The 26,164-nt window shown below is 35.1% G+C and overlaps 1 protein-coding gene across 1 annotated transcript in view; it reads left to right on the top strand.

Moving 5' to 3' along the window:
* LOC101895654 (uncharacterized) overlaps nt 1–26,164 on the top strand; it is a 300,444-nt gene that overhangs the window by 1,820 nt on the left and 272,460 nt on the right. The gene's annotated exons all lie outside the window — the stretch shown is intronic.

The following is a 26,164-nucleotide window of genomic DNA, read 5'->3' as shown; positions in this document are numbered from 1 at the left end:
TAAAATAGACAAATTTTTGATAAGAATTTGTGACAGTGTTGTTTGTGTGTTTTTTTTTTTTCGTCTCGAAACCAGATTATCCTCCGCAAAGTCGTTTCAAAAACCTGTAGTGGGATTTTATGAATAATTAAGATTTCTAATCTTGAAATATTATTAAAGCTGAGTCAATGTTGGCAATAATAAAAAAAAAAATAAAAGAGACAAGGAATTCGATGAAAAATATAATAGAGAATCAGCAATTATGTTGTGTGATTATTAAATGTTTTGACAGATTTTCAAGAGTCATTCAAATAAAATAAAGGAAAGATTCCCTGTGGAAATATTTATGTCTTATAAATATTTAACAAGAATTCGAATAAAATCCGTGGAAGTTGTGAATCATTCCTAAGAATATCGACGCAAATAATGCCTAATATTTGGAGCTAAATTCTCATATTGGATATCGAACTAATTTCGATGAAAACTAGTTTTCATACCCTACAACGCCATGTGTTGGGAATATTATTATAAGTTTGAAAGGGCCAACAAATTTGTAATGCCTCGAAATATTGGTCTCCGTCATAGGAAACTACATATGGATCTTCCTATCTCGCCATGGTGAGTCGAGCCACATATGTGGGTCCGCCTGTCCATATTAATTTTTAATCACGCTACAGGTCGCAATTATTATCCAATCCTCACGAAATTTAGCATGGAGGTGAAGCTAGGGTCAAAATTGAAGTCTAGTGTCTTTGAAGATGATCGCATAATATTTAGAGGTATAAAGGGACCGAAAACAAAAAAAAATTACTGATTTTTTGATTATTTGATTTTACAATTACAGACCAATCGGGTCTGAATTGAGTATCGTCCTAGAGTTCAGGGCTGGCCAGGAGCCCGTTTGGTCATCGAAAATTATTTACCGGGTAAAATAGACCATAACTTTTATTAAAATAAGTAAAAAAGCAATACGTTCGACCGGGTTGAACTTTGAATACCCTCCACCGGAAGGAATTTTGAAATTTAAAAAAAAAAAAAATAAAAAACTGATAATAATAAATGAATAAAAAGCAGCTATGTTCGGTCGGGCCAAAATATTAATATAATATTTCACCATTTCGAAGGAAATGGAAACATTTCAAAAAAACCGAAAACTACCACTTAATTGAAAACCGTTATATGGGGCCTATACGAAGACTTAGACCTGCATAGACAATTTCCTATCATAGACTGTAGTATTCATTACGAACTTCAAATACCACTTTTGAAACAATTCCGGTAAATAATGTCGCTAAAATCATCAAAATACCCAATATAGGGAGGTACATTTATATGGAGGCTATTCAAAGACGAGGACCTGCACAGACAATTTACTGTCATAGACTGTAGTTCCCATTACGAACTTCTAATACCAAATTTGAAACAATTCCGACCTATACCTGCGTAGACAATTTTCTGTCATAAGCTGTAGTATTCATTAAGAACTTCAAACACCAAATTTGAAACAACTTCCGTGAATACTGTCGCTAAAATAATCAAAATAATGAATATTGAGAGGTACGTTATATGAAGGCTATACGAAGGCGTAGACTTGTACAGACAATTTTCTATCACAGGCTGTAGTATCCATTACGAACTTCCAATATTAAATTTTAAACGATTCCGGTGAATAACGTTTCTGAAATCATCAAAATACCGAATATCGGGAGGTACCATTATATTGGGGGCTATACGAAGACGTGGATCTGCATACAAAATTTTTTGTCACCCACTATGAACTTTAAATATGAAATTTGAAATAATTGCGTTAAATAATGTCGCTAAAATCGCATTCAACATCGGTGGGTACCGTTTTGGGGGATATACGATATCGTGGACCTATATAGATAATTCTTTTGCACGGGATGAAGTACCCGTAAGAAAATCCTTGTGTTATTTTCAGACAATTCCGTTGGAAAATGTGGCTAAAATCATCAAAATACCGAACATCGGGGAGTACCGTTATATGGAGGCTGTACGATATCGCAGACCGACATAGCCCAGCTTCCAGCTAGACTTGCCTGCAGACAAAAGACAGATCTATCTTAATTCGTTTTGACTCTAGCTTTATTACAACAGACGGACGGAAAGGGCTAAGTCGTCTTAGAATTTTACGTTGATCCATAATATATGTACTTTATTGTGTCTAAAATTAGTATTTCGATGAGTTACAAACGGAATGATGAACTTAATACACCCTCCATACTTTGGTGGTATCGTGGAGGGTATAAGAAATACCAAAATTAAATAAATCAAAAATACATGAAAGTTGCACTTCTTACCTTAAAATTTATGCTGATTTTGTTGACGAATATATCCAATTATTGGAGGCACGGGGAGTCATATAGATGCATTTAAATGTTCAAATAATGTTCCATAGAGAATCTTCATTTGTAGAAACTTTACAGCAAATTGTAGTGTTGTATGGTATGAAATGTACAAGAAGGTACCGACATATTCCTTATTTACATTTGATCTACGGTTGCTAGAAATATCGAAATACTCGAAGGTTTTCAAAATTTTGACCACTTTTGATGGGAGATATTGGAAGGAGTTTGCTGATAAATTTCAATTTCATATTCACATCAGATCTTTGTTTGGGGGAAATATTTTGATACATAAAGTTTGAAAAGAATCGTTGCTTTGTTTCTCATGTTATGAGAGATGTAAGTATTGAAAATTTTGACCCTTTGTCCAGATTTGACCACACCAGATTTGGCGTTAGTGAAAATATTGCGTTGTGTGAATTTTGGAGAGAAACGGATACTTATTTTGCATTTTATGAGCATTTTGGTCCATTTGAAACATTAACCCTTTGTGGAAGATGTACCAAAGAGAGTGGGCCATAGCAGACCTTGTGTTAGTAAAAATATTGAAAAGTGCGAAATTTAAAGACAATCGGAGTCTTATTTCACAATTTATAAGAATTACAATTATTCAAAATTTTGACCCCTCGTGGGAAGGTACTAGAATAAGTAGGCCGATATTGTCCATCTCCGAACTCGGTCTAATTATGATAATTATAATTATTTAGGGTCTAATCGGATACTCCCAGCCAGACAGACAAACGGACGAACACTCTAGATCGACTCCAAGTATTCTGGAGTCTGGAATGAATTTGGTTCAAAGAGACCTGGGGTTATTAAAGAGCATGGGAAATTTTTGGAAACAGAGGTTTGTAATATTGCGAATTTTAAATACTAAATTCGATATAAGGGGGATATAGAGATACACTTTTATGGACAATGTTATGCCACCTCTATCTACGGTACCTACAAATTCGGATCTATAAATAACAGTATTAAAACGAATTACCGAATATCTGATGGTATGGATTTAAGGAGACTATAAAAATTGGACTTATGTAGAAAGTGTTTTTGTTACATTTTCTTTGAGAAGTATGACTAAGACCATAAATGTCCTGAATTCCTGAAGGAACCGCTACATGGGGCTATAGAGAGGAGTGACTCCATATAGACTTATTAATAGATCCAAATAACGAATTTTAAGCAATTCCCTTAGTAAATGTGGCTTAAATCGTCACAATAGCGTCTATCCGCATGTACTAGTATATAGGCGAAAATGTACATAACGATGATATTGGATACAAGATATCAGATACAGTTCAGATATACCTTTGACAGAAATTGTCAAGATTTGGATTTAGTTTCCGTATGTATGCTTTAGGAACTTGAAAAAACTTTCAATGTTGAGTTGAGTTTTAGATTAGAATAAAGTTCAGATTGGAAGCTTCCATATAAGTCATATAAATACCTCTTTTAACTTGGTGAAAATCGAATCAGATTAAGTTACAGTTAAAATAATATGCCATTTAAAATTGTAAATATTTCAATATTTTATGCATTACAACACGCTTGCCATTTATTGCTCAAATGATATTGCTCTACAATTTAGAAAATTCACGTATATTGTTCCGTTCTGAGAATTAATGTTAAGCTAGCGGAAAGTATTTATTTGCATTCATTTGAATGGAAAGCGGGAAAATAACACCTCCAAAACAGCTGTCAATGATTAATAACTTCCATAGAAATGTTAAAACTATTTTACACAAAGGCAACAACAATTAACTCATATTTCTGTTCAGTGAATAAATTCCAAGAGCCCCCGTCATAGCCACAACCACCACCACCCCTCGCAAGAATTTGTCTTTATTTACTTGGCCTGGAAAAAGGCTTTACTTCGAAATCAATACGTAATATCTCCATACAAAGGAAGACAAAAGAAGCCAGCAGATATGCAATCAAACTTGCATATGTGGAATGTGGGATGGATGGCCGAATGGATGGATGGATCAATGAACGGCGGCCCAAGTTGACAAATGTCGTTGTTGTTGGTGCTGTTGTTGTCGGTATCAAATGGCATAACTCTTAATTGTCTTTATTGATTTAATGATAAATCATAAGGCAAACAAGAACGCTCGCTCATATGTACACATACGCACAAACACACACCCTAGCATTATTTGCTGATAAGATAACTATGGTCGGCTAGGCATAAAAGTCATATATATTGATGATTGTCGTACATGACAAGATATCTGTGGCAATAACAAAACACCGAACCAAAAAAAAAAAAAAAACTACCATTGATATGAACTAAACTCCGATGAAATCATTCAATGCATTATGAAGACATTTAAGCAACGCAATCACACACGTATTTGATTATTCTGGTACAGTACGGTAGGTAGGTAGGTTCTGAAGCAAGAAGTGTTCATAACTGTTTAATAATCGTTGTGTATGTTGACCTCATAAATATTTATATTAGCCATTGCTATCAACCATTATTAGCATACAATTGCGTATTGCAAATATTGTCATACCGGTTGTTGCTCTAAATAATTTTGTTTTTCGTTGAGTTTATGTAAATAAAATGACAGCTGCAAATTAACAAGTAAAAATGCAGCTAAGCTCGGCCGCCACAAACTTTTTCAATTTTGGAACGAACATGAAAAATTAAAAAAAAATCCCTCGAAATGGAAAAGAAAATCGATGTTTTTGGGGAATATACGAAGACGTGGACCTGCATAGTCAATTTTCCGTCATAGGCTGAAGTACCGAATCCGAACTTCAAATACAAATTTGGAAACAATTCCAGTGAATAACATCGGTAAAACCATAAAAGTATACGGACCATAACTAAACATGGTTAATACAAATTATTCTGGACAGGCAATTGTGCCTGGCATTGGCCCAATTCAATTTATTATTTCGGGGGCAAATAAATGAGCTGAAACTTCATATTGCAGAATCGCAAGGACAAGGACCCAGACGAACTCAATATAATTTTTAATTGTTTTAAAAACTACTGTACAAGTTTATATGTCAATTTTCATAAAAGTTGAAAGTTGTGATGGGAATTCTACAATTGATGGGAGAGCATTTAGGACATACCTATGAGCAGTTTTATTTGAAAGTGCTGTGAAAACTGATAGCCATTGGAGAGAATATGTAAACCCCTTCTTATACCCTCCACCGTTATTAACACCTCGAAATATACATTTTAGATCCCACAAAGTAAATATATTCTTGATCTGCATCTCATTCTAAGTCGATGTAGCGTTGCCCGTCCGTGGAAATCACTCTAGCTTCCGAACGAAATGAAGTAGGTTGGTAAAATTTTACTCAAATGTATATTATGTCTGCAGGACTTTTGGTGGTAAAAATGGATCATGTTGGTCCACGTTTTGGTATAGCCCTCATATAATGGTATCTCCAATATTTTGGTACATTTTCAATATTTTGGTGATTTAAGCGACATTATTCAACGGAATTGTTTCAAATTTGGTATTTGTAATTCAAAATACTCCTTCGTATAGCCCTCATATAACGTTATCTCCCGATATTCGGTATTTTGATCATTTTAGCGACATTGTTCATTTTTTTTCAAGTTTCGCATTCGAATGTTGTTATGGCTTATGACAAAAATTGTCTATGTCGCATAGTCCCTAGTATAATGGCTACATTCGGTATTTTTAAAATTTTAACAAAATTTTTAACGGATTTTATTTTTTTGAAAATTACCAAATTTGTTCCAAATGGTGGAAGGTATTCAAACGTTTTTTATTTGTTAAAAGATATCCACCCTTAAGACATTTTATAGTCAATATGTGGTACTTCTAAAATTCTTAAAAAGTCCACACTTAAGATATTTTATAGTCCATTTAAAAAAAATTTTTTTAAAAACCTATGAAAACCTATTCATAACAAAATCCACACCTATAGTCCATTTAGCGTACTTTGGAAATTTGTTAAAAATTCCATGCCTATAGCCCCTTTAGAGTAAAAAAATCCACGATTGCACCCCTTTTGGGGTACTTCCAGATCTCTTATCCGTGATTATAGTACTTTTAGGGCATTCCTTGAATTTTTTAAAAAACACGCTTCTAGTTCTACATTGAACTTCAAAAACTTTTTAACGATCTCCACGCTTTTAGCATATTTCGGATGCCTCCGAATTTCTTAAAAATAATCAACGCTTGTTTTTTATTTTAAAATAAACAATTTTTTGATGTTTTCACTTGCTTTGGACTTTTTGTAAGAGTAACTTAGCCATATGGCTACAGAGGATATACATCATTTGACATAGGGTATATATCATGGACAAAACGTGCCTTCTTAACGAAACAACGGTTTTAGATTCTTAGGTCACTTTGGACGAAATCCGTCTCAGGAAATTTGGTCGATCTAGAGGTGTTGCGCATAATAACTTTCGAAGGATCAGATACTCTCTACTTAGACCCCAACTAGCTACATAGTAATATCATTATACTACTTAGACCGAATCCACTCCTCCCCTAAAAAAGGTCAAACTTGTCATAGAAAATAATTTACCACATAGAACAAGAAAGAATCATCCGAATTTTTGCAAACTTTAATATTTTATCAGTGCAACAATTTTACTAGCACACGGTCTGGTGTGGAGAAGGTGTACATCAGTCCCGTCCTTCTGGTACCTCCCCCACAAAGATTCAAATTTTTGAATAACAAAACACTCATAAAATGCGAAATTAGCATTCGATTATTTTCAAACTTATATCCCAATATTTAATAATATATCCCAATATTTCTATTAAGGCAAGACTAGGCGTGAAGATGGAATATGGCGGACAGCTCCTTCTTATACCTCTCCCACAATGGGTTAAATTTTTAAATAGTTATATTTCTTATAAAAGGCGAAATAAACATCCAACTCTCTTCAAATTTCACACATCTCATAATTTCTTTAAAAACAAAATATTGTGTGAAGATGATAGATATCGGCCTACCTCTTCTGGTACATCCCCCACAACAGGACAACATTTTTCATAGTTAAAAATTTTATAAAATAGGAAAAAAGAATCCTATTGTCTAAAAAGTTGGCACAAATATGTTTCCCAACACAAGATTTGGTGTGAATATGGGATATATAGGCCGACTCCTTCTTGGACCTCCCACACAACGGTTTAAAATTTAGAAAAACCATAAGGCTCATAAAATGCGAAATAAGCATTCGATTCTCTTCAAATCCTAACATTTTTAATTACACAGGTTCTGGTGTAAAGATGGTAGACATCGTCCCACTACTTTCCTCCCGCAAAACGTCCAAAATTTTTGAATAATTATTACTTTCTTAAAATGCTAAAAGACCATCCGATCCAACAAGATCTGCTGGGATGATGGCATATATCAGAACACTCCTTTTGTATAAGCCCCACAACGGGTCATAATTTTGAATCATATCTCACGCAAAAATCGGCATCTTCTCCATAAAGGCTCAATTTTTTGAGTAATCATAAGTCAAAACATATTTTAATAAATTGACATAATCATAACATAATCTCAAATGGCAATGCAGGGGTTATGTAGTTGAGACATCCTCTTATATTTTTCAGCGAACTATACGTTAATAATCTAGCTAGGCTATGCCAATTTAAGTTTGAAATTATTTATTTCTTAAGACCATCGCCTTTATATACAAATATGCATTTGTATAGGTTTTCGGACCATAGCATTTCCCCCAAAGATTTATTACCTCAATAAAAGGCAGTAGGTCAAAAAAAAAAGAACTCATGGCAATAAAATTAATTGAGAGACAGGTGTTAAGTGTAAACAACATATTCCACACTACGTGCCAGTTGGAACGCACAACTACAGAAATTGGCCTCCAATCTAAAACAAACTATCATATTTCTTACTTATTGACCTAGTTCAAAGGCATTTTATTATAGATTAAGATGATTCCTGGGGAAATTTTTATGTGAGGCTAGCCGAAAATTATAGGTTGACTTGACATTATCAGAAAATACACTAACAGAAAAGAACGGAACAAAGTCGGTCGGGATTGACTATATAATATAATTGACTACAAATAATAATATTTTGGGCCAGGGCGCAATTAAGTTGTGCTATATAGCCACATAGTGTAACTCATGGTCATCAAGCAAGATCACATGTTCCCAAGCCGTTTCAATATTCTTTTCTCTCAAATTAAAAAAAAAAAACTCTTTCGTATTCAACAATTGAATAGCTTTGAAATACATATTTTTTGTTCTCCAACAACAATAAGAATACCTATTAAAAGTCCATTTAAGTTTTGTATTATTAGTTTTGAATACTCTGTAAATCGGATTTCAAAATTTAAATTTTAATTAGCATTTTCAAATAAATAAATTGGCTTCGTTTAAGGCTAGCCCTCTTTTGTGGGTATTACAGCCAACAAGGTAACAGGTTGTATTTTGGCCATTCCAACCAAAAAATGAAAACAACAAAGTCCTTGTCAAAGCTCAAAAAGAACGCACCGAGTATTTAAAACTTTGGTTTCCAAATAAATGTATTCAAAATTCTCAAATTTAAACTAAGTTGTCAATTTGTAATACAACCAGTTTCAAATGTTAATTGGGTAACATGGAAACCGCCCCCCTCCCCCCCTCCAGCCTGACAAATCAACATTTCAGTTTTCAAATTACAACAACTAAGAGTAGTTTATTTCGAAATAAAAAAGGTAGAAGAGGGTGGATTAATGACCCAAACACTTTAGACAAATTTATTTTAATGCAAGAGTTCCAGAGCATTCATTGTTCTCGATTGAGCGGCAAGTGTGTTTTGACTGAATGACCCCTCGTTTTATGGTTTGTTGATTTGGACAGGGTAGTTCACCTTGCCTCTGGTTTTGGTTTTCTTTTAAATGCTATTGCTGCCACCCATAATTAAATGCTTGTGGCCAGTTGTTGTCATTGTTGTTACCGGCTTTTTATAAAAATGTTTAGACAACAAACAAAAAAAACCTCACACACACAGCCATCATCCTAAATAAGTATTTGCCTGTGTTAATTGGTATCTATGCAGCAAAATTACAATTTTATTTTATTTTGTTTCTGTTTCTTTTCTTTTTCCACAGTTTTTCCTTTGCCATGGCTTTGGCCCAGCTTCTTAGCAAGTTTTTTTTCGGATAATTTTTGTTTCTTTTTCCCTCCATCTTCCTTCTCGGAGGCATTAAATTTAGTTCAGTTCCGTTTTAATTGCCTTAGCCACTTAGATAATGTAATTTTTATTACACCTAGCCAATGATAATAAGTTTCGATATAAAATTGTCTTAAGTAGCCCAAAACGAACGAAAAAAAGAAAATATTATATTATTATTATTGTTGTTGCTGTTGGTTGCTAAGATGGAGACAGATAGGCCCAGCCAGCAAAAACTTTAGCATTTTATTAGCAGGAAATTTATTTAAGATAAAATGCCTGCAATAATCTGGGCCGAAGCAGAAGATGCTGGCATAAGTTTTATTAATTTAATGTCTTAATTTATTTGTGTTTCTAAGATATTTAATAGAAATTGTGGTTTAATGTGGGCCCAATGTGGCGAAAATTACATTTTTTGAAGTTGTTGTGGAGAGCATAAAGTCTTATATTAAATTTGGAAAGTAGTAATATTAACAAGTAAAAAAGCAGAAAAGTTCGACCGGGCCGAACTTTTTATACCATCCACAATTCGGAGGGATCTTGAAAATTTTCAAAACAAAAATCCGTAAAAAATACTGCTCAAATTGAAACCTTTATAAGGGGGCTACACGAAAACGTGGTGCTGCTTGTCATAGTAGCATAGTAGTTACCATTCCAAACTTCAAATACGAGATTTAAAACAATTCCTGTAAATAATGTCGCTAATATGATCAGAATACAGAATAAAGGCAGGTACCGTTGTACGGGGGCTATACCAAGACGGGGACCTGCATAGAAAATTCTCCGTCATAGGTTGTAGTACCCATTACGAACTTCAAATACGAAATTGAAAACAATTCCGGTAAATAATGTCGGTAAAATCATGGAAATACGGAATATCTGGGAGGACAGTTATATGGGAGCTATTTTAAACATGGGCCTTTATAGACAATTCTTTTCCAGGGGTAAAGTACTCACAAGACTTTGAGACGATTCCATTAAACAATGTAGCTAAAATCATGAAAATACCGAATATTAGGAGGTACCGTTATATGGGGGATATACGATATCGTGGAACTATATAGACAATTATATTCCCGCGCGTAAGAACTCCTTGCGTAGAATTTCAGAAAATTCAATTCAAAAATGTGGCGAAAATCAGATAAAAAAACGAATATCGGTGGTACCATTATATGGGGCCATACCATATCGAGGGGCGATATTGCCCATCTACGACCTTGACCTGTCTGCAGAAAAATTTTAGCTTCCTATCTTTATTCGTTTTGACTCTAGCGTGATTACAACAGACGGACGGAAGAACAGGGCTAAATCGTCTGAGAATTTTAAGCTGATCAAGAAAATATACAGGGTGAGACGAAAAAACTGCAACCCACTTCAGACTGCTGTCATTTCTAAGCCACTCGTCCGACAGCTGTAAAAATTATTCCAGTGTACAATAGCATTTTGGTGAGGATTTTCCAGAAAAAAACTTATTCGTGATGGAATTCAAGCGTGATAGTGTGATTTCTTTATATTTGGCTGTTGGTTGCAAAGATGGAGACAGATAGGCCCAGCCAGCAAAAACTTTAGCATTTTATTAGCAGGAAATTTATTTAAGATAAAATGCCTGCAATAATCTGGGCCGAAGCAGAAGATGCTGGCATAAGTTTTATTAATTTAATGTCTTAATTTATTTGTGTTTCTAAGATATTTAATAGAAATTGTGGTTTAATGTGGGCCCAATGTGGCGAAAATTACATTTTTTGAAGTTGTTGTTTAGAGCATAAAGTCTTATATTAAATTTGGAAAGTAGTAATATTAACAAGTAAAAAAGCAGAAAAGTTCGACCGGGCCGAACTTTTTATACCATCCACAATTCGGAGGGATCTTGAAAATTTTCAAAACAAAAATCCGTAAAAAATACTGCTCAAATTGAAACCTTTATAAGGGGGCTACACGAAAACGTGGTGCTGCTTGTCATAGTAGCATAGTAGTTACCATTCCAAACTTCAAATACGAGATTTAAAACAATTCCTGTAAATAATGTCGCTAATATGATCAGAATACAGAATAAAGGCAGGTACCGTTGTACGGGGGCTATACCAAGACGGGGACCTGCATAGAAAATTCTCCGTCATAGGTTGTAGTACCCATTACGAACTTCAAATACGAAATTGAAAACAATTCCGGTAAATAATGTCGGTAAAATCATGGAAATACGGAATATCTGGGAGGACAGTTATATGGGAGCTATTTTAAACATGGGCCTTTATAGACAATTCTTTTCCAGGGGTAAAGTACTCACAAGACTTTGAGACGATTCCATTAAACAATGTAGCTAAAATCATGAAAATACCGAATATTAGGAGGTACCGTTATATGGGGGATATACGATATCGTGGAACTATATAGACAATTATATTCCCGCGCGTAAGAACTCCTTGCGTAGAATTTCAGAAAATTCAATTCAAAAATGTGGCGAAAATCAGATAAAAAAACGAATATCGGTGGTACCATTATATGGGGCCATACCATATCGAGGGGCGATATTGCCCATCTACGACCTTGACCTGTCTGCAGAAAAATTTTAGCTTCCTATCTTTATTCGTTTTGACTCTAGCGTGATTACAACAGACGGACGGAAGAACAGGGCTAAATCGTCTGAGAATTTTAAGCTGATCAAGAAAATATACAGGGTGAGACGAAAAAACTGCAACCCACTTCAGACTGCTGTCATTTCTAAGCCACTCGTCCGACAGCTGTAAAAATTATTCCAGTGTACAATAGCATTTTGGTGAGGATTTTCCAGAAAAAAACTTATTCGTGATGGAATTCAAGCGTGATAGTGTGATTTCTTTATATTTGGCTGGAGAACCACAAGTAACTATCGTTAGAGAACTCCAGAATTTAAATATGAATAAATCTTTTGTGTCTCATATCATCACTCGTTACCGTGATACTGGTAGCGTAGCCCGACGTCAAGGAAGTGGACTGAAGAAAACGGCAACATCAGCAGAAATGGTTTGAAAAGTAAAGAAGCGACTTGATCGAAACTCGCGTCGAAGAGGCCGAAAAATGGCTCGTGAGCTGAACGTATCGCAACATTCCATTTAAATTCCAAAAAGTGCAAGAACTTACACCTCAGTAGAAAGAAAATAGACTCAAAATAGCTAAAGAGTTGCTTCGCTTGGCCCAAAGTGGTGAACAGCCGAATTTGGTTTTCTCCGATGAGAAAACAGTCGTTGTCCAGCAGTTTGTAAACAAACAAAATGATTGTGTTTACTTGCCAAAGAGGTCAGCTGAAAATTTGCACTTTCGGTTGGCCACCAGAACTCAAGCGCCGGCCATGTTGATGGTGTGGGCCGCCATAACAGCCGATGGTCGCTCTCCGCTCGTATTAATCGACCGTGGCATCAGAATAAATTCTGAATATTATCGCGAAAATATTCTGGAGGGTGTTTCACAACCTTGGGTACGCAAACATTTTGGCCGCAGATCTTGATCATTCCAACAGGACTTAGCACTATCGCACTCAGCACGCGCCACCCAAGAATGGTTACAAAATGAGGTTCTTCACTTAATTTCCAGCGCACAATGGCGAACAAAATCTCCGGATACCAATCCGTTGGACTATTGGCACAAAAAAATACCAAAATGTCGATCGCCTCAAGAAAGCGCTTCGCCGGGAATGTGCCAAAATACCACAGAGCCACATTCGGGCAGCGTGTGACTGTTTCATTGGTCGTTTGAAGGCCATAAATCGTGACCAATTCGAACAAATCTAAACTTAATCTAAAATTTGATGTTCTTTCCGATACTTTTTTTTATCTCACTCTGTAATCCTGAAAGTCCATCAAATGTTCTTAAAAATCCTTAAAACATTAAAATCAAATAATTCTATCGAAATCCAAGTTTAGCGTCCTGTTTGTCCTTTAAAATGAAAGTCTTTCAAATGCCCTTGAATTTTTTACAATATTAATCTAATAACCCTTTCGATTTAATATTTGAAACCTGTTGGTGTCTGAAAGTCCTTTACAACATTCTAGAAAGTGCTTAATACCAAAGTGCTCTAGAAGTGCTTAATACTCTAATCCGCTTTTAGTCTTTAATGCTTTTTTTTTTAAATTCAGAAAAAAAATTCTCTTTTATTTCAACATTCTGGAAAATCCATAATTTAAACTCTCAGTCCTTACTCCCCAGATAAGACACCAAGTATTTCGAATATAGACCTGAAAGTCTTTTAACAACATTCTGAAAAAATCCATGATTAAAGTTCTTGAAAGGCACCAATTAAAGCCAAGTAAGCTCTCTGGTCTTGAAAAAAAATCTCTGATTATTGTCCCGAAAGGTTCTGTCGTTCCATGTTCCTGTCCCGATATTCTTAACATTGTTGGGATAGAAAAAATATGTTTTGAAAATTACGAAAAATTGCGATATTTCCATAAAAATATTTAAAAATTCTTTAAATAATCCTCGATTATATTCTACGAAAACCGTCCTTTGTAGCTCTGCCTTTCCTTAGAAAAATATCCTTTAAAAACTCAATACTCAAATTTCCTTAAAAAATTTCTAAAATTCACTTACCAAACCATGACTCTCTCTACAAATTATTGTTGAGGTATGCAAAGTAAACAAGAATATCTTTGTCCCTAAGACACCACCCCCCCAAGATCTCTGCTCTTTTTACCTTTACACCTGACCGTGCGACCGACCCCATCATCATCAGCAGCAGCAACGTCATAAAGTCTTTTTGTGTTTATCTAACATTGTACTTGAAATTCACAGAGCCACATGTATTGAAAGAAGACACAGACGACGAAGAAGAAGTTGGAAGTAAAGTTATACAAGTGAGCCTATAAATATTTGCTGAAAGACTTTTTCTCTAAACGAAACAAAAAACAGATACCCACCAATCCTAACCCAACAACCAAGGAAAGTTTTATGTTTTGTTTTTGTTTTCGAGATTCTTTCTTAAGAAATATAATAAAGTCCAAACAGAAACTTTGCTACTACTACTTCTACTGCCGACTGTTTCGTTGGTCTGCTGTATCAAGATGTGAAAAGACACCCGAGTGATACACCTTTTCTCATTTTCCAGAGAATCAGGAGTTGGTTGGGGAAAAATTGGGAGTTGGGTGCTGTTATTGTTGTAGGTTTTGTTTACTAAAAGCATAAACAAATTCACAAAGTGCTAATGGATGAAAATTACTCGTGAAAACAAAAACAAAACGAAATGTTTTCCAAAGAAAATAGGCAAGGGGTATGCGAGGATGAAAGCGTGAATGAAACAAGCCAATATTGTCTAACTGAAGTACATACATACATACCTACCAACTAGACAGCATAATGTTTACCTAACAAAGCGACACAATACCCGGTAATTGCTTAAAAGCAGCATGACAACAACAAAAACAACAGTGAAACATCTATTGTTTATTTATGGTTATTTATACTTGGAGATAGTTATGGTAACGGGGAAAATGCAGAACAAAAACGATAGCGGACTTCATTTGAAGAACGACAAATTCCTGCCCAAACTGTAGTGTCCAGTTAGGTGTGCGAAAATGTAAGTTTAAAGGGATTTGTGTGAATGTATTCGTTTCCATTGGATTTCGGACCTGACTAAACCTTTTTTAAGGCTGTTGGAACTGGAACTATCCACGAATACTATGCACAAGCCATGATCGAACACAATGCAGTGTCTCACACTAGTATGTGCTTCGCAACAATGTAGACAGCCACGATCGAACATAACGCCCATACATGCTGCTTTGCAACAACGACATCCCATCAATCCGACGTAAACAATAACTATGTTACAAACTGTTAGAGAGTAGATAGCATCAATGACATTTCAGCAAGACCTTGTCCATGACATGCTATACTGTTTAAAGCAACAGTACATGGCATAGTAACGGGTTGTGCTCCATGTTTTTAAAATACATTGACGTAGTACAACAATGACCAGTTTGATTTAGGTGAGTAATCACATAATATTTTCCAAATCGCAAGATTTCAACGCCGAATTAAACATGGTTAGGTGTCATTTAGGTGTGAGACTCATATCTGCTGATAAGTATTTTCCGAATATCAGGCAAGATATTTGAAATACTATCATTATTGTAGCGAAATTGATAGAACACATTTGTGTGACACAAGAAAACATTTATAATGTCTGACTATTGCGTGCTCACTGAATTCACTGCCTTTGTATGATTTGTTTGACCAGGCATGACAGTAAACCGTTTGTTTGAATGTCAATTACTGCTATGCTGTTTGAATCAACAAGAGGTGTTGTGATAGTGGATTTTTATTTATGCCATGGAATAAATAAAAAAAAGAAGTCTTATTTTAGAGCTTAAAAGCATATACAATTTAATGTTTGCAGGACTGTAGTAAACATGTGTTTCCGTTTGATTGGCTTGACATCACATGGTGTACATGACATCCAAATGATTGTTGATCCTCAATTTGTTTTTAGATTTTGACTTTTGATAGAAGACTTTATGTCGGTTTGGCTTGATGTCAAGTTCTGTTAAGCTGTTTCATCCAACAGGGCAAAGCGTGACAGTAGTTTGTGCTTCCATGGTAAAAATACAGAAATTTATTGTTCACAGGACTTTGGACTTACTGCCTACTTTTTTGTCTTGAGTAATGATGTCGAGTAATTTCAAGCTGTTCGACTCAACAGTACATGGCATGGTAGGTTGTGTTCCTTGGTAAAAATAAACACATGTTTGCAGAACTATAACATGCAAGTACTAAACACTTGGTTGGTTTGTCACCACTTGTTTTACTTAGAATTTGACGGACTTTTTTTAATTTTTACTTTTTATAGAAGACTTTATGTCGGTTACGTCTTGATGTCGAGTAACCTTAGGCCATTGGACTCAACAGGACATGGCTTATACCAAGCAAGTACTGACCACTTGAATGGATTGACAGCACTTGTTTGATTTGACACTCGAGTGATTTTACACCCAATCCTTTTATTCCCTCCACCATAGTATGGAGGGTATATTAAGTTTGTCATTCCATTTGTAACACCTCGAAATACACATTTTAGACCCCACAAGGTATATATATTCTTGATCCGCATAAAGTTCTATGTCGATATAGCGATGTCCGTTCGTCTGTAAGTCTGTCCGCCTATCCGTCTGTGAAAATCACTCTAACTTCAGAACGAGTTGAAGTAGATTGATAAAATTTTGCTCAAATGTATATTATGTCTGCAGGACTTTTGTTATTGAAGATGGGCCATGTAGATCCACGTTTTGGTATAGCCCCCATATAACGGTACCTCCCAATATTCGGTATTTTGATGATTTTAGCGAATTTATTCACCGGAATTGTTTCAAATTTGACATTTAAAGTTGGTAACGGATACTACAGCCTAAGACAGAAAATTGTCTACGCAGGTCCATCTCCCAAGCCCCCATATAACGGTACCTCCCAATATTCGGTATTTTTATGATTTTAGCGAATTTCTTCACCGGAATTATTTCAAATTTGGTACTTGAAATTTATTGTTCACAGGACTTTGGACTTACTGCCTACTTTTTTTTGTCTTGAGTAATGATGTCGAGTAATCTCAAGCTGTTCGACTCAACAGTACTCATAATGGATACTTCAGCCTATGACAGAAAATTGTCTGTGCAGATCCGCGTCTTCGTAGACCCCAAATAAAGGTACCTCCCGATATTCGGCATTTTGATGATTTTAGCGAATTTATTCACCGGAATTGTTTCAAATTTGGCATTTAAAGTTGGTAACGGATACTACAGCCTAAGACAGAAAATTGTCTATGCAGGTCCATCTCCCAAGCCCCCATATAACGGTACCTCCCGATATTCGGTATTTTGATTTTATCGACATTATAACCGAATTTTGTAAGTTTCGCATTTGAATATTGTAATGGCTTATGACAAATGTTACCTACGCAGTTTCATGTCGTCGTATAGACCCAAATGTAATAGCTACATTCGGTTTTTTAAGATTTTAAAAGAAGTTATAACGGATTTTATTGTTTTTGAGAATTGCCAAATTCGTTCCAAATGGTGGAGGGTATTCACTTACAGAACTTACAGCTTTTTTAATTGTTTTATTAGATTTTGTTTTTGGATAGAAGATTTTCTACCGTTTTAATCTTGATGTCGAGTACTGCTATGCTTTTTGAATCAACAGAGCATGGCATGGTATGACATGACATGACACTAGATTGTGTTTCTTGATAAAAATAAAGATATATGTAAAATTTTTGCGTCTATACATTACACGATTTTTTGTTTGCAAAACTATACGAAGCAAGTGTAGACCACTTGATTGGCTTGACACAACTTGTTTGACTTGGCACCCAATTGGTTAACAGTCTTCAATCTTTATTTAGATTTTGTCTTTCGATAAAAGTCTTTCTGTTGATATTATAATATAGATTGAATTATATTAAATTTTGATAGATAGACAGACTGACAGATAGTTATTTAAATACTTTCCATGGGTCTTCTACGGGAAGAGGAACCCATACAAGCAATCCATGAATACATGTTATTTTATTGGACTTCCACGGATAAAAGGCCTCCTAGGGATTGAAGAGCTTCTTCAGAGACACAGACCTGTTTTACAAACCTTAAATTTGTAGACTTAAAGTACCATTATTGTTCAAAAATTATATTTCAGTATCGTTGATTTGAATTTTTGATCCTCACTCCCAGTTTTCGAATTGCCGAAATAAAAAAAATATTTCAACGACCTCCTCAAAAGTGTAAAATATGTTTTCATTGTCGAAAAGAAAATCCCAAATTAAGGCATTGGTATTTAGATATTTATATTTATTTTTTATTAGAGGCATCAAATTATTTTATTTTTTTAATTTCCTCGAACAACAATTAGATAAGTCCCAATTAAACCCCTCCTAAACAGGCTAAAGACCTTTCCAACAAATTCACAAGAGCCAGATTATAGGTTCGAATTACAAAAGTAATTTAAAATACAATAATTCCCTGCCAAGGTGTTAAAATACTGAATGACATAAACCAGAGGCAATGTCACAGTAGTCCTCAACTGACAGACATTCTTCACTTCTTCATTCGAACCGGTAGCAGCCCATCATCATTTGTAGGGCGTTGGCGCACAGCGTCAAGGTCTGTGTACTAAGAAGAATAAGAATGTGTGGCGGCTTTGCTTTCTTTCTTCCGTGCTGGCGTTAAGGTGAGGAAATCCGAATTGATGCTGATACCAGCCAAGTTGACGGTGTTATAAACAAACCAGAAAATTTGACTTTTTCAGAAAACAGAAGAAGAACAGAAGGAAGAACATACATTTTGTTTACTTGGCTGTTTACAGCATGTAAATACGTAGGAACAAATTTGTTACCCAAAACTTCGTAAAGTACCACACCATCAAGACACTTGGAATTTTGTATCTTTTTTTTGGGAATCATAAACGTTGTATTAAAATAAAAAATAAAATAAAATTTTTGAAGAATAAATGAGCATCTTCTCTTGGTATTCTGCTGTTTAAAATGCTTATCGCAGGGTAGGGGGGTAAAGGTGTCTCCGTTGAAGGTAATTTTAGCCAAACGACCTTAAGAGATAAATTGCTATCATTTTTACATGTTAACTTTCCTATCTTATTTATTTTTCTTTTTGTTGAGTTTTTGTTGTTGTTTTTGTTTTTATATCTTGAAGATGAATAAATGTTTTCCATTTGAGGGTGATGATAGTTGAGCGTGTTGGGTGGGGGGATGCCTGGAATCTTAAGTATCTTGATTGAAATTGAACACACATATTATGTGGTATAATTTACATATGTATGAATGGCTGTATGTAAATACTTTCACGAATTCCAATCTTTGTGGAATTCTTAAAATAAACACAAGAATTTTGAAAGAACGATTTCAAGGAATGTCATGTGAATACATATTCGAATTTTTAAAGAATTTAAATTAATAAATTATTTAATTTAGTTGTTAATACAAAGAAAAATAGTTTTGCTAAGGAAGAACTTTGTAAGGCCTTTTAAAAATATAAAAATTCCCCCAACAAGAGGGTATTTTAACTACGAGGAGGTCTCAGAACATAAGATAACCTTAAACAGCTAAATACCACATGTCGGCTGAAAAGTCTTCTAACAACTTTAGCCGTGGAAAATGCCACCATTTCCGAGCATATTGTCATTTCTGGAAGAGGATAATTCCGTTGGCCAATATGCCTTCCAGGTCCAACAAAAAATCTTCAGAAAAGTCCATGTTCCTCGGAATTGGTGGCATTTTCCATGGCTAAAGTGGTTAGAAGACTTTTCAACCGGTATGTGGTATTTAGAAGGCTTTTTGAGGTTATCTAATGTGTATGGAGGGTATATTAAGTTTGTAATACCTCGAAATATACATTTTAGACCCCACAAAGTATATATATTCTTGATCAGCATAAAAATCTATGTCGATTTACTGATTTCGTCCATCTGTGGAAATCACTCTAGCTTCCGAACGATATGAAGAAGATTGACAAAATTTTACTCAAATGTATATTATGTCTGCAGGACTTTTGGTATTGAAAATGGCCCATGTAGGTCCATGTTTTGGTATAGCCCCCATACAATGGTACCTCCAGATTTTCGGTATTTTGGTGATTTAAGCGACATTTTAAACCGGTAATGTTTCAAATTTGGTAGTTGAAGTTCGTAATAGATACTACAGCCTATGACAGAAAATTGTATGTGCAGGTCGTAATGAATATAACAGCCTATGACACGTTTTCGTATAGCCCCCATATAACGGTACCTCCCGATATTCGGTATTTTTATGACTTTAGCGACATTATTCACCGGAATTGTTTCAAATTGGGTATTTGAAGTTTGTACTGGATACTACAGCCTAAGACAGAAAATTGTCTGTGCAAGTTCACGTCTTCGTATAGCCCCCATATAACGGTACCTCCCTATATTAAGTATTTTAATGATTTTAGCGACATTATTCACCGGAAATGTTTTTTGTGCAGGTCCACGTCTTCGAATAGCCTCAATATAACTGCACCTCCCGATATTCGATACTTTGATGATTTTAGCGACATTATTCACCGGAATTGGATATTTGAAGTTCGTATAGGATAATACAGTCTATGAAAGTAAATTGTCTCTACAGATCCACTCCTTCGTATAGCCCACATATAATGGTACCTCCCGATATTCGGAGTTTTGATGATTTTAGCTACATTATTCTTCGATTTTGCTTTAAGTTTCGTATTTGAATATTGTAATGGCTTATAACAAATGTTATCTACGCAGGTTCATTTCATCGTATAGACCCTAATATAGAAGCTACAATCGGTATTTTAAGATTTTAACAGAAGTTTTAACGGATTTTATTGTTTTTGAGAATCGCCAAATTCGTTCCAAATGGTGGAGGGTATTCAAAGTTCGGCCCGGCCGAACTTACAGCTTTTTAACTTCTTTAAGTTTCGCGTTTGAATATTGCAATGGCTTCTTACAAAATTTGTGTATGTACGTCGTCGTATAGACCCTAATACAACGTCCACATTTCGTATTTTTAAGTTTTTAATTTTTTTTTTAACGGATTTTATTTATTTATTTATTTATTTATTTTTTTTTTTTTGAGAATTGCCAAATACGTTAAATGGTGGAGGGTATCCAAAGTTCGGCCCGGTCGAACTTACAGCTTTTTTACTTGTTTAAAATAATTCTTATCGAAGTCATATCATATAATATGCAGCAATATCATTTGGTACTAGAGATATAAAAGCCTCCGTCAAATTTGTTGAAAATCGATTCAGAGTTGGATACAGTTCCCAAATTGTGACCACTTTAAAGTCATGATATGCATTCAAATAATGTTCATAGTTGGTATGATATACTACAAATAAATTTCCAACATAAACTTTTTTTGTTAGCGAAGCTCAGAAAAATACGCCTAGTGGTGTAGGGTATCATATAGTCAGCCCCGCACGACTTTTTCCTTATTGGTTTTCGTATATTTTTCCCCTTATCGACACCGAGTCACGTACGCACAACCTTCGGATTTTTAGTCGGACATGCACACTTGGTGTCAATATTACTATTTACTTGGTAATGAGAAAAGTAAGTAATTTCAATTTGTATTTCTTTAGGAGTGACCTACTATTATTATGGGTGAGGCTGTCATATGCGGCCATACCAAAACCGAAGCCTCTATAGACAATTCTATACTTCAAAGATTGTCATCAACCAAAGCTTTTTAAATATCAAATTTGAAACAATTTCGTGGGTAAATGTAATTGGGATTATCAAAATACCGAATATCGGTGGGTATCGTTGTTTGTGCGCTAGAGGAAAACTAGGACCTACATATTCAATGTTCTGCTGTCATAGCTAGAACCTATTATAACATACAAATGCCAATTTTTATGCAAATCCTTGGAAAAAATGTGGCAAAAATTATCAAAATACCGAATATCGAGAGGTACCGTTATATGGGGGCTGTACAAAAACGTGGACCAATACATACAATGTTTCGCCACCAGAGCTAGAACACATTGTGAACTACAAATACGAATTTTTTGACAAATCCATGGAAAAATGTGGCAAAAAGTCCTCAAAAATCTGAATATCGGGAGGTACCGTTATGTGGGGCCTATACAAAAACGTGCACCGATATAACCGAGGTACATTTATATGGGGACTATACGAAAACGTGGACCAATACATACAATGTTTCGCCACCGAAGCTAGAACCCATTGCAAACTACAAATACCAATTTTTTGAAAATCCATGAAAAAATGTGGCAAAAATCTGAATACCGGGAGGTACCCTTATATTGGGGCTATATAAAAACGTGCACCGATATAACTCATTTTCAATACCAACCATCCTAGACAGGATTCAAACTTTTTTTGCAAAATTTTGAATATTTATATGAATGGGGTCTCCGACAAATATTTAGGTATGTTACAAAAGGAATGACAAAGTTAATATACCCTCCTTTTCAAGGCGGAGGGTATAGAAAGTGTAAAATTCGGAACTGGGGTATACGGGCATATTTTCCAATCCTTTCATTTCTTCATGAAATAAATTAGAAGCCATATCAGAGATTAATAATCGAATAGTCTTAAATTAATGGGTGTATTACAGTCAGTTGTGTGAGTACTTTCGCGGATTTTTTAAAAATATTTTTGAATTGAAGTCGAAGTTATTATCATTCTGGTTTTATATATTATTGTTATTTTCTTAATATTTCTGGGGGAAATTTTAATATTCCTCAAATTTTGTAGCAATTTTTTTTTGTCACAACAGAAAACGTGCTTTCCAATCTCGTGACCTCCAATACCCAATGAAAAGCGCAAGTCGAGCCCCTAAAAATTAACACCTACATTCAAAATTCTCTATCATGACTATTTCCTTAAATGAGTTCTCACGTTCATATGAAATATATACATTTTTTTTGTTCTCCACGAGATGTAATCATAAAAAAACAATAAAATGTTAATTAAAAAGTTTCCATTTAAAAAACTTTTATTTAATACAGATTATATGACTGACGACAACAACCAAAGCAACAATAGCAGCAAGGCGTCAAATATCACAGCAACGAATCAAGAAATAAAAATAAATAAAAAATTATATTTTAATTACTTTGGCATGACTTGAAACTACACGTTCAATACAATATTTGAATAAATTAACAACGAGAAATAGAAAACAGACGTAACTCGAAGTTATGTGACCAAACGGCCAGACATTATAGAGGCGATCAAATGTTGTGTTTTAAATTTTGTTTTTGATTTCGAAAAGAAACACAATTTTCAAAAATCAACAACAACAACGAGTCATCAACTTGGATCAAAGCCAATTGAGAAAACATAAATTTAATGAGTAATCAATGCCATACTAAATAATTAAAATATAAAGAGATAATGGTTTCAAGTCTCTTTAAATAGAAATGTGGGACAAAAAAGTGAAAACATAGAACTTTTCAGTGGCGTACAGTGATAACTAGATAATGAGGATTACATAGTCCTCTTAATAAATTTTGGAGCACAACCACCCTTATTTAAAACCATAACCTCAGGCAAATTTGTATTTGAATAATATTCGTATAACGAGATTATGCTCTCAGTATTAGGTTCCGCTGTACAGGGTGAGATACAAAAAAAAAAATAAATGCAACAAAGTCAAAGGCCACAATCTTTACATTTTTTTTTTAAATTTTATTGAAAGAAAACAAAAATGTCGGAAATAACATCAAATTTTAGAATAAGTTTAGATTTGTTCGAATTGATCACATTTGGCACGAATTATGACCTTCAAACAAATAACGGCCAATGAAACCGTCACACGCTGCCCGAATGTTGCTCTGCGGCATTTTGGCCCATTCCCGTCGAAGCGCTTGCTAGAGATGATCGACACTTTGGTACTTTTAAGTGCCAGGCTTGCTTTCCAAAATACACCAGACACAATAGTCCAACGGATTGGTATCCGGAGATTTTGGTGGCCATTGTGCGCTGGAAATGAAGCGAGGAACCTCAGTTTGTTACCATTCTTGGGTGGCGTGAGCTTAGTACGATGATGCTGAGTTCGGTGGAATGTCCATGTTCTGCGGCCAAAATGTTTGCGTACCCAATGCTTGGAAATGTAGCGAGGAACCTCATTTTTAATAATTCTTGAGTAGCGTGTGCTGAGTACGATGGTGCTGAGTCCTGTTGGAATGTCCAAGGTCTGCAGCCAACATTTTTGCGCGTCCAAGGCTTTAATACACCCTCCAGGTCAATTAATACGAGCGGAGAGCGGCCATCGGCTGTTATGGCGGCCCACACCATCACCATGGCCGGCGCTTGAGTTCTGGTGGCCAACCGAAGGTGCACATTTTTCAGCTGACCTCTTTGGCAAGTAAACACGATCATTTTGTTTGTTTACAATCTACTGGACAACGAATCGGAGAAAACCAAATTCGGCAGTTCCCCACTATCGGCCAAACGAAGTTACTCTTTAGCTCTTTTGAGTCTATTTTCTTTCTGTTGCGTTGTAAGTTCTTGGACTTTTTGAAATTTCAATGGCTTTACCCCGAGCCCTTTTTTCAATATTTGCCGAATGGAATATTGCGATATGTTCAGCTCACGAGCCATTTTTCGGCCACTGCAACGCGTTTCGGGTTTCGATCAAGTCGCTTCTTTACTTTTAGAACCTTTTCTGTTGACGTTGCTGTTTTCTTCTGTCCACTTCCTTGACGTCGGGTTACGGTACGAGACACAAAAGATTTATTCACATTTAAATGCTGAAGTGCTCTAACGATAGCCATTCGTGGCTTTCCAGCCAAATATAAAGAAATCACACAATCACGCTTGAATTCCATCTCGAATAACTTTTTGTCCGGAAATTCTCACCCAAATGCTTTTGTACGCTTGTAAACAATATAATGAGCTGTTGCTGGAATAATTTTAACAGCTGTCAGACGAGTAGCTTAGAAATGACAGCAGTCTGAAATTGGTTGCAGTTTTTTCATCTCATCTCACCCGGTATATATAAAACTCTAAATAAATTTTCGAACAGAAAAAAACTCCTATGTAAAACCATAACCTCAGGCAAATTTGTATTTGAATAATATTCGTATAACGAGTATATGCCCTCAGTGCTAGGTTCCACTGTAATCTAAACTAAAAACTGTTTCCAATTACATTGTTAAGATAACACGTGTCTTCCTCGTCTCGCGCCATACAAAGGGGTGCGATTGTTAATGCCTTTAAACTTAGACACACATGCGCTGAGAATATTAACATAGCTGGTCTCCCATTAAAGTAGTCTACAAGTCTATCAGATACTCGCCGATCAAAGGGTAGACAACAGCGCAGACCTTTGGAAATGCAAAATACGAATGAAATATATATAAAATTTATTTTTTCATGCAAATTATCTGTTCATACATCTGTGTGTGTGTTCCTCTTCTCCTCTTCTCCTCCTCCCCTCCCCACCTCTACAAAAGGGAAGATTGGCATGTAATGGTTGAGGTTTTTTATTGCCATTTATTTTTTGCGTTACTCGGTTTTATGAGATTAGCTTTGAACTTTTATTTTGTTTTATTGCTAAAAAAACAAAATAAAGAACCAAAGGTAAACTCTGTAGATAGCCGCTAAGAAGTTTTAGCTTTTTTGCAACGAAAAAGGTCTCATAAAATCAAGCCATAAAAACGACAAAGAAGGAACCTCTTTCTCATAAAAACGGAAATAAATGTGATGAATATTAAGTTAATAATAAAAAAGGAGGGAAGGCATGAATGGACATATTTTCATGTTTTAAATTCTTGGGAATTATAAAACAACAAAAACCGCATAAAATTGGCGGGCAAAAGGAGTCATGGAGGAAAGAGAGAATCAAGGAGTATATTGTGGCTAACAAAAGTAGAAGGAATAAATAACATAAAGAAGTAAAAAAGGCAAGAATTTTTTTACATTAAAAAACATAAATTTTTGAGAAAAATAGAATTTTGGGTAACTTGGGAAACCTGTACGGAATTTTAGTTATTTAATCAAAAATTGTGTTCAGGATCTTGAAAATACCCATAATTGAAAGGGCTACTATTCTTGGAGGCCCCGACTAAACCCGAAACTCGTTTGGGGTTTTGATCTAGAGACCAAATCCACTTGGAAATTTCTGTACCGGCTATTGGACGGTGACGGTAATTGCAATTTGTAGCACATTCCACAAAAAAAAAAAGAAAAAAAAA

The sequence above is a fragment of the Musca domestica genome, unplaced genomic scaffold (assembly GCF_030504385.1).
Source record: "Musca domestica strain aabys unplaced genomic scaffold, Musca_domestica.polishedcontigs.V.1.1 6, whole genome shotgun sequence".
In the NCBI taxonomy this organism is placed as follows: domain Eukaryota; kingdom Metazoa; phylum Arthropoda; class Insecta; order Diptera; family Muscidae; genus Musca; species Musca domestica.
The sequence above is the reverse complement of the archived record's forward strand: the minus strand, read 5'-3'. Positions and strand labels throughout refer to the sequence as shown.